We start from the raw sequence: 15,870 nt of genomic DNA on the forward strand, positions 1-15,870 counted from the left end.
TATTCCACATTCCCAGCATGAATCTATCTTTCTCAATCCATCTGTTCTCCGAAAACGAATCACGACAACTACAGACCCCAATCCAGAGCTCATGCAGTAGGCGACAATTCTGTATTGTGTGAAAGTAATCCCCAGTGTGGCCATACTCTTTAAGACAAGTGCCTGGTTCACCTTTACATGTTAACACTCCATTTCTGCAAGCACACATAGCTTTACATCTAGAGTCAAAAATACTGCTCAAAAACTCTGGCCTGTAGTAAATCCACCCCGCTCGAGTGCTGAACACCATAACGAGTTTACACCGGCTCTGGTGATAGCCCATCTGGACTATTTTAATGCAGTATACGCAGGACTTCCTATTGTCTTGCTTTCTACTCTGCACTAGAATTGTCTGTAAACTCTGCAATGCCTCAGGGTGGCATGGACATTTGCTAAAGTTAATTTAACTTTATATTAGCTTTAGACAAAATAAATTTGAGTTGATCTTAGACATGTTACTGTAAAGGAGAGGGACCCCTTCAAACATGAGAGGTGGGCAGCCTCGACCAGGATGATCCCATGACTAGCAGTAACTCTTCAGCAGCCTGCCAGCCTTGAAGAGAACAAGACCAGGACAGTAACATTGTAAAGGCAAAAAGTAGGAACCCATGCTGGGTTTTTCGTAATTCAAATCTTTGTGTAGCCAAACCAGATCATGCTATCATGAGCCAACATATAGCTGGGCACCATGGATATAAACTTCTAAAAAGCTTTAACATATATTAATGACCCATTACAAATTCATGTTGTAATTATGCATACACTAACCTGCTTGGACAGTTAACTGGTCAAATATGTATTTCTAATGGTGTACAGCTGCTCTGTTTTATATCCTTATAACTTTACATATGAGCTGGAAACTTGCATAGGTACTAACTGCTGATGTTTCAATGTCTTTTTTGATGCTAATCCACTATATCTTATGCTTACCATATGGTCGTAATAGCCAGAATATAACACTTTAAATAAAATTATTAGAATCCTTTGAACAGGGATGAAAATAGTATATTATCAAGTGTCACCAAATCCAAAGCATGCATCAGAGCCTGCCAAATACACAAAAACTCAGATGCTTGACATTTCCATTTTAGGAACATCAGATGAGGTAAATGCTGTATTGCCGGCTGGGAGCATACCAGACTTTGCCCATTTGTACAAGACATTTGATGGTTGTCAGTGATCGTGTCTCAATTAAATACACAATTCTAAAAGCTGTGATAGGGCATTCATATGTTCGGAGATTGAAAGTCAGTATTTATTTGAAGAGCTAGTCTTTACTGATTCCAAACTCTACTGGACCTTACCTTAATCAGCTCCAACCACTGCACAACCTTATGGACTGTCGGTGAGATTTTCCCAAAACCCCTGCTATGGTCTGTTCATCTGACGACTCACCTTCAGATTAGATAGAGAGGATACCGAAGATACATTGTGGTCTCTGCATGCTCTAAAAATGATTTTGTTGCTGTGAAACCAGAAGCTGCTGATGGAATTGAACAGGGTGAGCGGGTCAAATATAGTGTCAGAAAAACACAGTTCGAGGGGCCTCAGGGCAGACAGGGGCTACAGGGCTGCATCTGTAGTTTAGCCCTTCTGTAGCTCTGCAAACTTGACTCTCAGGGTATTTAATTCAAGGAGTGAAAGGATTTTCAGGGAGGTAGTGTTGGGGTCAAGAGCTCACAGCTCAAAAGTCCACTTAGAGACACAATAGAGTTTTATTCAAACCTTTGCTTTACTTTTAGTTTAAAGAGAGCATTTACTCACACTGCAAAATTACATGGTATGCAATGCAACAAGGGTTCTCAATTTGCGATCTTCTGTGAGGAGCTACACCCCTTGGTACCCTCCCACTGTTATCAGAGTTTCTATGTGTCTACATCCCCGGTTAAAGCATGGGTGTAGGCATAGTTTGAGGACACATGCAGTTCAGTCGAAAAGTACCCATGCGCACAACAGTTGAGTTTGCTTTCACCAATTCAAGTTCACCCAGAAAAAGTCTTAAGTTTGTATTACTCAAATCTTCTGCATCCTCCATCCCTCATTTTTTAAACAATTATTCAATATGCAAAGCAAAAATGGGTGTCAAGGGAAAGAACGCGCAACCAGCAAAATTTCACACCAACAGTAGTATTGATACTTGATTATCCTAGTGCGGTGCTTTCAACTAGAGGATAGGCACCCTAATCCTCAGAACAATAATCAAATTGATTCATGTATTTTCTCGTGTTGAAGCACTCACAAATTCACCAACAAAGTTTCCTATTAATGTCACAAAACTAGATACACATTAAAGTGGGCTTCTCTTCTTCTTTTATTTTCATATGAATCTCCAAACTTCTTATATTCATAACATTCTTCCACTCCCAACGCGTTTCGTCGATAGGGATTAACCCATGCGACTTCCTCAGGGCTGGAAGCAATAAATAATACACATTGGAGTATAGAAACACATTTGTTTCATATTCCATAGCCCACATGATTGAATGTGCAAAGGAAAAGCATGCTGTGTGACATATCATCAATATAATCACATCCACATGATTAATTAACACAGTAAGGAATTCGACCAATCGTTTTGACAATTCAAACTAAAAAGATTCAATCTAAAATAAATTAATTAATCACCATTGTAGCAGTGAAACACTCCAAACACTCGTGATGGCACCGTTCTCCCAACAGTAAACCCAATCAATTAATCATGCCTTAAACAAAGCCAAATTGTACCTTGATCTTGTATAACTGCCTCCTAAATTCAGAAAAATATATATAGAACCTAGTCAGACACACTGCGGTATGCATGAGGCAAGGATGGCGAGGGTAAATACCAAAATTTAATTCATTGAAGCACATACCTTAAAACAATTTGGGTTGAATAATATCTGTGCCTCCTTCCTAATGGTCTTTTATTATCCAACAACACCTACAATGCAAATATAATTGTAAGCAACCCTGCACTAAAGATAATATGTCAATCATACCTCAAGTCTTAATAGACTGAAATACAATCTCACCTGATTTCAATGAGTAGAGTACGTGACCATTAGCACAATTCTTAAGGCAATGATCCTCAAAGTTTGTATTTGAAGTCTCTGAAGTACGGAGACCTATAAATCAATGTAAACATCAAAATTTCAGTATGTCTCCTAACATACTGCACAGCGTCCCCCAATAGTCAGATGTCCCTCTCCCATTTTACTCACTTTTAGCAATCGCAAGCGTCCCCAGATACGGAACCGTCTTCGTGTCTGAACGCGTCGCGTGTATTGACCCTCTTAAACAATCCAGTAAACATAAACGAGGTAACTACGCCGTCGTTTGACGAGCGCCATTTTGGATAGGTTTCGAGAAAACACCAACATAAATAACGGACGCCATTTATAAAATGTTAAGAAATGATGCACCTTGAATCTGAGCTATCTTATTAAATAGAAAGCATAGCGATCCACGAATATAATCGCAACCATCGTTATTATGAGTTATACCCCGCCAAACCTATGATTTCTTAATTAAAAAAGCATAGCAATCCACGAAAGTAATCGCGGACATAATTATTATACGTTATATCTCGCCTTACATATGATTTTAGTTACCAAGAAATAGTGCCAATTATACTAAGGCAACCTAATCATCTTACCGCAGTAAATCATTTCTGTTGTTGTAGCAACAGATAGATAAAGACAATCTCCAAGTACTCAATTAAATCAATCCATTTTACCCAGCTATTAAACAAATAGTCACCAAACACCGTAATCACTGGTTAATAGGACCTGCGCATCTTTAATTATTAAATTCTTTGCTGATATAATATAACATGAAATAAGTACCTAAGTAGAATATACTAGGAACTGCACGAAACATACAGCTAGAAAATAGCTAACAACTAAAAGCAACATCGCAACTCCAACAAGCCATCACTAGATCTACTTAATGATCACTCTTTTGCTCAACCTGTCCAGTCCATTAAATTCTCATTCCCCTAGGAAATACTGTAACTCACGGTCATAGTTAAGACCATCCTCCACAGCCCTCAAGCGCATGATCCATCTTGCCTCATGCCTCCGCAGTGCGAGTTCTCTGTTACCTCCACGCGCTTCCCTCTTAATAAATGGCGTCCGTTATTTATGTTGGTGTTTTCTCGAAACCTATCCAAAATGGCGCTCGTCAAACGACGGCGTAGTTACCTCGTTTATGTTTACTGGATTGTTTAAGAGGGTCAATACACGCGACGCGTTCAGACACGAAGACGGTTCCGTATCTGGGGACGCTTGCGATTGCTAAAAGTGAGTAAAATGGGAGAGGGACATCTGACTATTGGGGGACGCTGTGCAGTATGTTAGGAGACATACTGAAATTTTGATGTTTACATTGATTTATAGGTCTCCGTACTTCAGAGACTTCAAATACAAACTTTGAGGATCATTGCCTTAAGAATTGTGCTAATGGTCACGTACTCTACTCATTGAAATCAGGTGAGATTGTATTTCAGTCTATTAAGACTTGAGGTATGATTGACATATTATCTTTAGTGCAGGGTTGCTTACAATTATATTTGCATTGTAGGTGTTGTTGGATAATAAAAGACCATTAGGAAGGAGGCACAGATATTATTCAACCCAAATTGTTTTAAGGTATGTGCTTCAATGAATTAAATTTTGGTATTTACCCTCGCCATCCTTGCCTCATGCATACCGCAGTGTGTCTGACTAGGTTCTATATATATTTTTCTGAATTTAGGAGGCAGTTATACAAGATCAAGGTACAATTTGGCTTTGTTTAAGGCATGATTAATTGATTGGGTTTACTGTTGGGAGAACGGTGCCATCACGAGTGTTTGGAGTGTTTCACTGCTACAATGGTGATTAATTAATTTATTTTAGATTGAATCTTTTTAGTTTGAATTGTCAAAACGATTGGTCGAATTCCTTACTGTGTTAATTAATCATGTGGATGTGATTATATTGATGATATGTCACACAGCATGCTTTTCCTTTGCACATTCAATCATGTGGGCTATGGAATATGAAACAAATGTGTTTCTATACTCCAATGTGTATTATTTATTGCTTCCAGCCCTGAGGAAGTCGCATGGGTTAATCCCTATCGACGAAACGCGTTGGGAGTGGAAGAATGTTATGAATATAAGAAGTTTGGAGATTCATATGAAAATAAAAGAAGAAGAGAAGCCCACTTTAATGTGTATCTAGTTTTGTGACATTAATAGGAAACTTTGTTGGTGAATTTGTGAGTGCTTCAACACGAGAAAATACATGAATCAATTTGATTATTGTTCTGAGGATTAGGGTGCCTATCCTCTAGTTGAAAGCACCGCACTAGGATAATCAAGTATCAATACTACTGTTGGTGTGAAATTTTGCTGGTTGCGCGTTCTTTCCCTTGACACCCATTTTTGCTTTGTATCAATTAAGGGTAGCTGCACCGCAAACACCTGTAATTGTTAAGATGAGTGATAATCTTGACAGAGATAGACTAGCAGCAGAATTGTTTGACAATCTGTGTAAAGGAAACACGGTAACAGAAGCCATAAGAGTTACAAATCAACCCAAAAATGAAGGATTAAGAAGCAAATTTATTAGATTAGAAAGATTAAAACGTTCAGAGATGTCAAAATGGTGGGATGGCACCACACTCAGACAGTACTTGAAATTGAATAGGATTCCAAGGGGTCTCCGTTCCCAAATCATCCCAACTTATGATGATTTGGACGAGGATCTTTTGGGTCTGTGGGAGAAAGAGCTAACATCTAACTCTGTTAAATTAATGGAAATTCTAATTGAAAATTCGGATAGGAAAGTGAAGAGTCTACAGCTAGAGATTGCTCAACTGGAGGAGGAGATCGCATCTCTTAATAAACCGGAAGTAGCAGCAAAAAATTATGATATACTAAAGGAGGTTTTGGTAAATCATCAAAACGATGTGAAACAAAGGAAAGCACGAAAGCTTAAAAGGGACGAAGTTGATTATAAGAATGGGAGGGTATTTACATTCTCCAAAAAATATGATCATTTGATTGTAATAGACAAGAATAAACAATCAGCAGAGATGCCTTCCACTAGTTCAAGTAACACCTCATTAAGCACAATACCAACGAGTGGCAGTGATGTGGAGGGTGGATCTAGTGGTATAGAAAGACAACAAGGCCCTTTGGGAAACTCCTCCTTTCTACAGGAGGTGAATCGTATAAAGAGAGGGAACAGGGAGCAAGTCAGAAGAATAGACAATACAAGAAAACAAGGAGAGGTAAAGGAAGTAGGAAGGGAGGGGGACAAAGTAGGAATGAAAACTCGCTCTTGGAACAAGAAGAATTGAGCAGTTCAGGTATTGGAGAGGTAGAGGTCATTAATTTATCAGATCGAACACTGACTAATGAGATGATTACTTTATTGAAAAAAGGTTTGAGTTATTGTCCATTTTATAAAGGAGATATTTGTAACACCAAGATAGATTTATTTCGGTTCATTCGGAAACTTAAACTGAAGAAACACTTTGCTTTGAATCCTATGCCTAATAAAGATTGTATCTCACAGATTTGTGATTCAGTGTCCAATACGTTAACGATAAAAGATATACAAGATACAGTGACTCTACTCTCTATAACCGAATTGGAGGACGATCCAGTAACTATTGGGAAAGTTTTGGAGGATTTGGATGTAAGACCAGATTTGTCATTGACGAGTGGTCTGAAAGAGAAGTCTAGATGGTCCCCTAACCTTACTAGTGGGAACAATATTGAAATTTTTGACACTTTAGTTTCTATTGATCTTGAGAATGGTTTGGATAAAATGGGTCATTCTTTTAAACATAGGGGTGAGAACCTGACGACAAGTGAACGTCAGGCACTTAAGATACTAGCAGAAGACCCCATGATAATCATCAGAAAGGCAGATAAAGGGGGTAACATTGTTATAATGAATAAAGCAGATTATGATCATGAGGTTTACTCCCAATTAAATAAATTGGAGAACTATCAAAAAGTCTCATATAATCCAATGTTCTCTCTGATTACAAAAATTAATGGATTGTTACAGGACTGGCACTATCAAGGTCTATTAGATGATGATGAATTATTATATTTAAAAGTGAATCGTCCACGTTATCCCTGCTTGTACACTTTGCCAAAGATTCACAAGGACCTCCCTTTTCCACCAGGGAGGCCCATTGTGGCAGGGATAGGTGGCCCTACAGAACGAATCTCACAGTATGTAGACGTATTCCTACAGCCGATGGTAGTGAATCTGCCGTCGTATATTAGGGACACGAAGCATATTTTAAATATATTGAGTGACATTACTTGGGAATCAGGAATGAAATTAGTGTCGTTGGATGTTGTATCATTGTATACGAGTATACCCAACGAACTAGGTCTTAAAGCTATTGAACATTTCATGATGAAGAAACCAGCGAGCCAATGGGGACATACTCAAATGTTACTAACAATGACTGATCTTATTTTGTCAAATAACTTTTTTCTATTTAATGGGGAATGGTTTAGACAAACCCAGGGAGTGGCTATGGGTTCAAGATTTTCACCTGCTTTTGCGAATCTATTCATGGGCTGGATGGAAGAATCAGTGATATGGGGCCCAGCGGGTAGCAACTGGAATGATGACATCTTATATTGGGGACGATATATAGATGACTGTCTTTTAATATGGACAGGAACAGAAGAAAAACTAAGTGGATTCATTGAATACATGAATAACAACACTATGAACATCAAATTCACTTCTTGTGTCAGTTCGACTAATTTGGTCTTTTTAGACGTGGAACTGTTTATAGACAATGATAGAATCTGTAGCAGGATGTATCGTAAGCCTACGTCCTGCAATGCTATTTTACATGCGGGTAGTGCGCATCCCAAACATCAGATTAGGGCAATCCCCTATGGAGAAATGTTACGGGCGCGACGTAACTGTAGTGAGGACAACCAATTCAGAGAATGTATGAAGGACATGGAAAGGAGGTTCACCCAAAGGGGCTATGATAGAAGAGATCTTATGGTAGCATCACAGAGGGCTTTTAAGATAAAACGCGCATCCACCTTAACCCCGAAAAAAACTAAAAATAAGTCTACTTTGATTAGGATGATAACAGATTTTAATCCTATAAATTCAATTCTTTATAAGAGCATGCATAAGCACTGGCATATCCTGAAGGCGGATAGGACGCTACAGGAATTTCTGCCAGATAAACCACAAATTACATACCGAAGAGGGAGAACATTGGGTACAATATTGAGTCCTAGTTACCCGAGAGAGGCTGAGAAAGAACAATGGCTTACTCAAATGAGTAAAGGTTTTTTTAAATGTGGCCACTGTGGGATGTGTAAACATGCGAAAGACAAAACTAAACAATTTCAGTATAATGGTAAACAAATGTATGACATTGTGACTAACATTAATTGCAGTACTAAATATGTTGTATATGTAATTAATTGTATGTGTGAGCAAATATATGTGGGAAGCACAATAAGGGCTCTTAAAGATAGGATTGCTGAACATTGGAGAGCGGTAAAGAATAATGATCACAGGTATCCAATTGCGGAACACATACATAACTGCACTTCGCAAGGTTTACACAAATCATTTCAATTTTGTGGCATTGAGCATGTTAAGAGGGAAGCGCGTGGAGGTAACAGAGAACTCGCACTGCGGAGGCATGAGGCAAGATGGATCATGCGCTTGAGGGCTGTGGAGGATGGTCTTAACTATGACCGTGAGTTACAGTATTTCCTAGGGGAATGAGAATTTAATGGACTGGACAGGTTGAGCAAAAGAGTGATCATTAAGTAGATCTAGTGATGGCTTGTTGGAGTTGCGATGTTGCTTTTAGTTGTTAGCTATTTTCTAGCTGTATGTTTCGTGCAGTTCCTAGTATATTCTACTTAGGTACTTATTTCATGTTATATTATATCAGCAAAGAATTTAATAATTAAAGATGCGCAGGTCCTATTAACCAGTGATTACGGTGTTTGGTGACTATTTGTTTAATAGCTGGGTAAAATGGATTGATTTAATTGAGTACTTGGAGATTGTCTTTATCTATCTGTTGCTACAACAACAGAAATGATTTACTGCGGTAAGATGATTAGGTTGCCTTAGTATAATTGGCACTATTTCTTGGTAACTAAAATCATATGTAAGGCGAGATATAACGTATAATAATTATGTCCGCGATTACTTTCGTGGATTGCTATGCTTTTTTAATTAAGAAATCATAGGTTTGGCGGGGTATAACTCATAATAACGATGGTTGCGATTATATTCGTGGATCGCTATGCTTTCTATTTAATAAGATAGCTCAGATTCAAGGTGCATCATTTCTTAACATTTTATAAATGGCGTCCGTTATTTATGTTGGTGTTTTCTCGAAACCTATCCAAAATGGCGCTCGTCAAACGACGGCGTAGTTACCTCGTTTATGTTTACTGGATTGTTTAAGAGGGTCAATACACGCGACGCGTTCAGACACGAAGACGGTTCCGTATCTGGGGACGCTTGCGATTGCTAAAAGTGAGTAAAATGGGAGAGGGACATCTGACTATTGGGGGACGCTGTGCAGTATGTTAGGAGACATACTGAAATTTTGATGTTTACATTGATTTATAGGTCTCCGTACTTCAGAGACTTCAAATACAAACTTTGAGGATCATTGCCTTAAGAATTGTGCTAATGGTCACGTACTCTACTCATTGAAATCAGGTGAGATTGTATTTCAGTCTATTAAGACTTGAGGTATGATTGACATATTATCTTTAGTGCAGGGTTGCTTACAATTATATTTGCATTGTAGGTGTTGTTGGATAATAAAAGACCATTAGGAAGGAGGCACAGATATTATTCAACCCAAATTGTTTTAAGGTATGTGCTTCAATGAATTAAATTTTGGTATTTACCCTCGCCATCCTTGCCTCATGCATACCGCAGTGTGTCTGACTAGGTTCTATATATATTTTTCTGAATTTAGGAGGCAGTTATACAAGATCAAGGTACAATTTGGCTTTGTTTAAGGCATGATTAATTGATTGGGTTTACTGTTGGGAGAACGGTGCCATCACGAGTGTTTGGAGTGTTTCACTGCTACAATGGTGATTAATTAATTTATTTTAGATTGAATCTTTTTAGTTTGAATTGTCAAAACGATTGGTCGAATTCCTTACTGTGTTAATTAATCATGTGGATGTGATTATATTGATGATATGTCACACAGCATGCTTTTCCTTTGCACATTCAATCATGTGGGCTATGGAATATGAAACAAATGTGTTTCTATACTCCAATGTGTATTATTTATTGCTTCCAGCCCTGAGGAAGTCGCATGGGTTAATCCCTATCGACGAAACGCGTTGGGAGTGGAAGAATGTTATGAATATAAGAAGTTTGGAGATTCATATGAAAATAAAAGAAGAAGAGAAGCCCACTTTAATGTGTATCTAGTTTTGTGACATTAATAGGAAACTTTGTTGGTGAATTTGTGAGTGCTTCAACACGAGAAAATTATTCAATATGTCCAGGCTGTTGTGTAGAGGTTACTAATTCAGTTAACATCTGATCGACTATACAAATGATAGAAAGAGACAAAGTTCTTTATCCAGTCGTGATCAAGACATACCTGGTGAAAGGTTTTGGGAATTTCTGTCCACTACGCTGAAACTTAAATGTTTCATACTGTGCTGGGATGATTACCTCTATCTCAAAATTGAGAAAGGAGTATTCTCCAAATTGCTTAAACTTATTAAATTAAAAAAATATATCTCTTATAAGTGAAGTGTTAGGAGATAAAAGAGTCCTATTCAGTCGACAACCTTTATAATCAGAGCAGGCTACTACGGAAGGAAGGTAAATATTTTCCCTGAGGGAATATTGGTAGAAAGTGCACAGAGCATCTTTAACACAGAAAGCATAACTCAGTAGTTTCTTTTGTGAGCCAGAGCTGCCTTAAAGCGTCTGATAGCTGCTCAAAAAGAGGACAAATCGGTCACCAAAGGAATGAGCCATTTTGGTTTCCTTGGTTTGGACAGCTTGTTACATTTCTATCATAAAAATCCCCTGCAGGTGAAATGCCTATGTTCTTGTATCAGCATCTACTTTTCTGTGAGCACATGGCATATTGCTGTAATTGGTGGGATTATGAATATCCTCTAGGCAGAGCAGGGGTAGGAAATGATGCAGTATGCCCTTGAAGAGAGCCCCTCTTGGCCAAGAGCACAGGTGCTTACTGAGGGGGAAGTCTCTAATCCACTGATGAAGACCGCAGGAATGGCCATTTTTTAACTATTACCATTCCTCTTAAGTTGCCACCCCCATTGGCTCTCACATTCACCTCCAGAGCAGACCTGCATGCCACAGAGTACTTGACTTTTTGCTCTTTGGGTCTGCTCCAACTGTGCTTTACAGCAGGCAAATGATCAGCTGCACTATTTGCCCCAACAAACCGCCAAAATTTGGCAGCTTAATATGAAGAACTATTAACGAGTCAGTATTTTTCTACACAGTAGTTAGATGAATTAATTTTCTAAGAACAAAAAACATACAGCTGGAGAAATAGCAAAAATATAGGTTACTTATTTTATATTTGTTATTCTTCTATCAGGGCGATATGACACACACACATTTTGTACCTTAGAGTGCAAGTAGAGGTCTATTGGATTTACACTAAAGAGACCCAGAAGGTATGTGTCTTGTAGCCACTTTGCCCATGAAACATGCTTCCCAAGCAGACTAAAACGTGTTGACGAGTTGCACGCAAATCACAGAGTTATTGATTTCTTTATTTATTTCACCATGCTGTTTTACGAGGAGAAAATCACCCCTGCACTTTAGGCTTTTTTATGACTTACACTAATACCATGTCAATGTTAAATTCCAACTTTATATAACTTTGCTTATCTTTTTATGGTCCAATATGCCTGTAAGCACCTCCATGTAGTGAACCAAAAGCCGAAGCTCACCACACAGTATGTGTGCAGAGGCACTACGACATAACTTGAGCGTATTGACCCCATGAGCGAGTGGTAAAACGGTGCCTGTTTCAACACCAGTGCCTTTACGAAATTAGCCCAAATAATTCCAAATTGTTGACATGGGCACTTAACACTTGACTGTACCAAGTAGTCATTTTTCTTGTCAAACTTTGCATAAGGGTTATTAATGAGAATTTTGATTGGGTAAAACCAGATGCTGCAAAGTGTTTCTTATCATTTAGTTCACAAGTATAAATTGAATGCGTCCAGTACCAGCACACGTTATTTGTGCCCCAGTGTTTTTGAACCAACTGATACTGCACAGATCTAAATACTGGCATTATCATTTATCTGACAGCTCCAAATTGTAGCTAAGTCTGTATGGCAATCGGCTGTATTAAAATGTTTTAGTTGAGCTCATAACTCAAAATAACCCCTAGTTTGCACAGTTTTTTTTTTTTTTTAGGAGAAGTGATCTTTTAGCCAAACAGTGTGGGCTGTGTTTTTATTTTCCATGAGGACTAGTGTGCACCTCCTAGATTTTCTCACTGCTAAAGTTGATCCTACTGTAATCTATCCAGTTTGCTCCCCAATCAACACTGGTTTGGGGGCGGAGTGGCGAGGCGGGAGGGAGTGGGGGGGATGTTGAGAAAACAGACAATACACATAATCTTTTTTTTAAAACACAAAGAACTTACCTGCCGTCAGACGCTCATTTCCTTGTCCTGGCAGGCTCTGGATGTGGTTTCCCACTCCTTCCTCCCGGCGCTCTCCTGGGCTGGCTTGGCGGAAAGGGAAGGACCTCCGCCCTAAGACAAACTAAAACCAGACAATCCTGGAGTTGCGATGCAGTTCCAGGATTGGCTGGAGCAGGCCAACCCAGCGCTCATTTTGAGGCTGGGGGCCTGTGGCCGCAATCCCTCAGCTGTTTCTAAGCCTTGGGATTGCAGGCTCTGAAGTTCGCAGGTCAGATTGGTCATATGTAGGCAGTCGGCCAATCTGACCTGCTCAATGGCAGGGGGCTGCATGATTAGCCCCACCACCTGTCATTGTGCTGTAACAGTGCGAGCCCCGGACACATTGATAAAATGCAATTTATTACCATTTTAATAATGTGTGTCCCTGCTGTACTCGCAGGAGGTGGGACGACACTCCTCCAGCATATTGGAGCTGCCGCTGCTGCTCAGCACCCACCAGCAGTATAGAGAACTTCTCTATATGCACACTGACCCACTTTTATGTTTCATCGATGCAGGAGTTAATCCGAAGCCCTGAGCAGTGCTATCCTTGATTTTAAAAAGATATTACAAATAACCTGGGACAATGGAAACCTTTGGGGGAACCCTGCAGTCTCAAGATGTAAATGATGTTGCAAAGACTGTGGGCAGTTCAAGATGGTACAAAGACTGTGGGCAAGCCAAGTTTGACAAGAAAGGCTATTGCCCGCCTCATCTGCTGTGGCTAGGATGCTGTACATTATTACTAATAATACCGTCTCATTCCAATGTGTCAGGCAAAACCTTACTGGCAGTCGTCAAGGCAACGCCACTTCCCCATAAGGCCCTGCAGCTGATCCATGGCAGCCTTATCTGACTGACTGGAGCCTCAACCCTCACAAATGGGGGGGGGGGGTGAGGCCCCAGTCATGTGGGGCGTCAACACCAAACATGGCTTGTTAGGTGTCAGGTTTGGGGTTGAGGCCCCACGTGATTAAACAGAGAAATCCTAAGCAAAGGTCATTTTTAGGCATTACCCAGTTCCTTAACAGATTATTCTAAGTTTGTCCATTTCTAGTCTTTCTTTTGTGAAGTAAGTGACTGAACATATGAACGTTTTTAAAGACTTCACAAATATGACGCGGTGGTGTAAGTGTTGGTGTCAGGTAATTAGATTCAGAAAAAGAATGTAAGATCTGAAACAGATTATTTAACTGCTTTGGTAACCTATTTGATGTTGCCATTCAGAAAGTCTTTCCTGGCCATTAAAATTTACATTTTAAACATCCACAGGGTAATTTCAGAACCTGTGATAACCAGTAAGGCTACAGCCTTATGTGTAAATACACCTTGGTATAACTCTATGATTGAGTCACCGTTCCAGATAGTTTGGCATAATCGTAGTGCTACTGCTGTCAGTATTCTTATTATATGCTCTTTGATGGGCATTATATTTTAATGCCCGTTTTGGTAAATTGAACTGCAATGAGATATCAAGACCTGTTCAGGAGCTTTAAAACGTAAACTTCTGAAGCAGCCAAAAGTGGCGGCCTCATTCCACTGCCAAATTGTAAGGGGAGTCTAGATTCCAAAACCTAAAATTCTCAATTTTGAATATATTTTCCTCTATATTCTTATTTAAAATCTCTTCTGCTCAGTGCACTGCGTTAAGAAATTGAAAATGAAAAATTAACCGCAGGGCTCTTTCTCTCTTGACCTGGCCATCTTTTCTGATCTAATGTTGAATATTGTGGTGCCCAAGGTGAGCTTGACCTGGCTCGCCTCTTGCAAAAAGGAAAATTATGCATTGTCAAAGGATTTCTCTTACATGTTATCACCTACGCACTCGGTCAAGAAGCTTCCATCCACTGGAAGCTGGAACCATTACAGCTTGTCCTGTCCTCAGCGATAACTCACCTTTGTTGCTATATCCTGTTTCAGCAAAGCCAATTCCTCTGTTCAGTGCCCACATGTCTTAAGGTGTGACACGAGAATTCCGACCTAGTTCCATTTGCCCATCAGGCATATTTCTTTTACCCATTTAGTGTGCATATCTTATGCAACTCTTAAAGTAGACACTTTTAACAAATTAACAAATGGAGGAACCTGTCAAATAAGTTATACTATCACCTCAACCTAAATTTACATCTTCCACATATGAAACAGTTAGTCCTTGGCAGCACTTTTACCTTTTATGCGGCAAACCTTCCCTCCTATTACCCAAGACATCTAAAATGACTAAAATGAGGTTAAATACTTATTCTAACACTCATAGGTGTGAGTGTTGTTTTACCTTAAGATGCCCTTTAACATTTGTATTTTCAGTGAGAGCCAGACACCAAAGATCACAACTACCTGTCTCATATTCGCATTAGAGGCAGGAGGCAAGGAAGGTGCAGGGCAAAATGGCTAGACACCTTTGTCTTGTAACAAAGGGAAGTAACAGATATACCACAGATGCACAGTGGCAGCAGGGCCGCCCCTTTGAAACATTGAGTGACGCGCTTCCATCAAGAATGAGGCCTATCACAATTCCATTTGGCACAAAGGAGTTGGATTAAAGGTTGGTATGACTAGTAGACATCATGACCTTTTCTCTACATGACCTACAAACAAGACCAGCAGCTAAGTAGAAGCAGCAGCAAAGTTGTCCATGCCAACCCAGATCCATTTTGACTAAAGGGTGGGACAGTATGTGTTTTCAAGCCAGCAGTACCCCTTCTGACTATCCTGGGCCTTGCAGGGACCACTGACCACCTGTTATTTGCACCTCCATTGTCTTTCAGAGGTGTCCAGAGTGCCCAAAGCACATGAGCATTTCCAAGGCAATAGGTTGACAGATCATGCACTGTGCAAAAGTGAATCCCGGTCACTCTGTAAGAGTATGTTGCATCTTACCAGCTCCAGCATACCCTCACAGCTAAAAAACACTGTCCTAAGGCGTCCTTATGAAGTGTACTTCCCCATATATGATAAAATGCCCTCCTGAAACGTTTGATTGATTTGCGTAGCTTCAGAAAAAAAACTTAAAACATGGCTCTTTACTTGATTGCCCCTCCACACCGTTGCCTCATCCTCTCTGCAGCGCTGGGAAGCCCTTGGGCAGCCAGACGCTGTACAAATCACATAAACAGA

At 39.7% G+C, this 15,870-nt stretch overlaps 1 protein-coding gene across 1 annotated transcript in view; it reads left to right on the forward strand.

The window, feature by feature from the left end:
- PIP5K1B (phosphatidylinositol-4-phosphate 5-kinase type 1 beta) overlaps window positions 1-15,870 on the forward strand; it is a 381,348-nt gene that overhangs the window by 284,335 nt on the left and 81,143 nt on the right. The window lies entirely within an intron of this gene.

The sequence above is a fragment of the Triturus cristatus genome, chromosome 2_1, assembly GCF_964204655.1.
Source record: "Triturus cristatus chromosome 2_1, aTriCri1.1, whole genome shotgun sequence".
NCBI classification, from domain to species: Eukaryota; Metazoa; Chordata; class Amphibia; order Caudata; family Salamandridae; genus Triturus; species Triturus cristatus.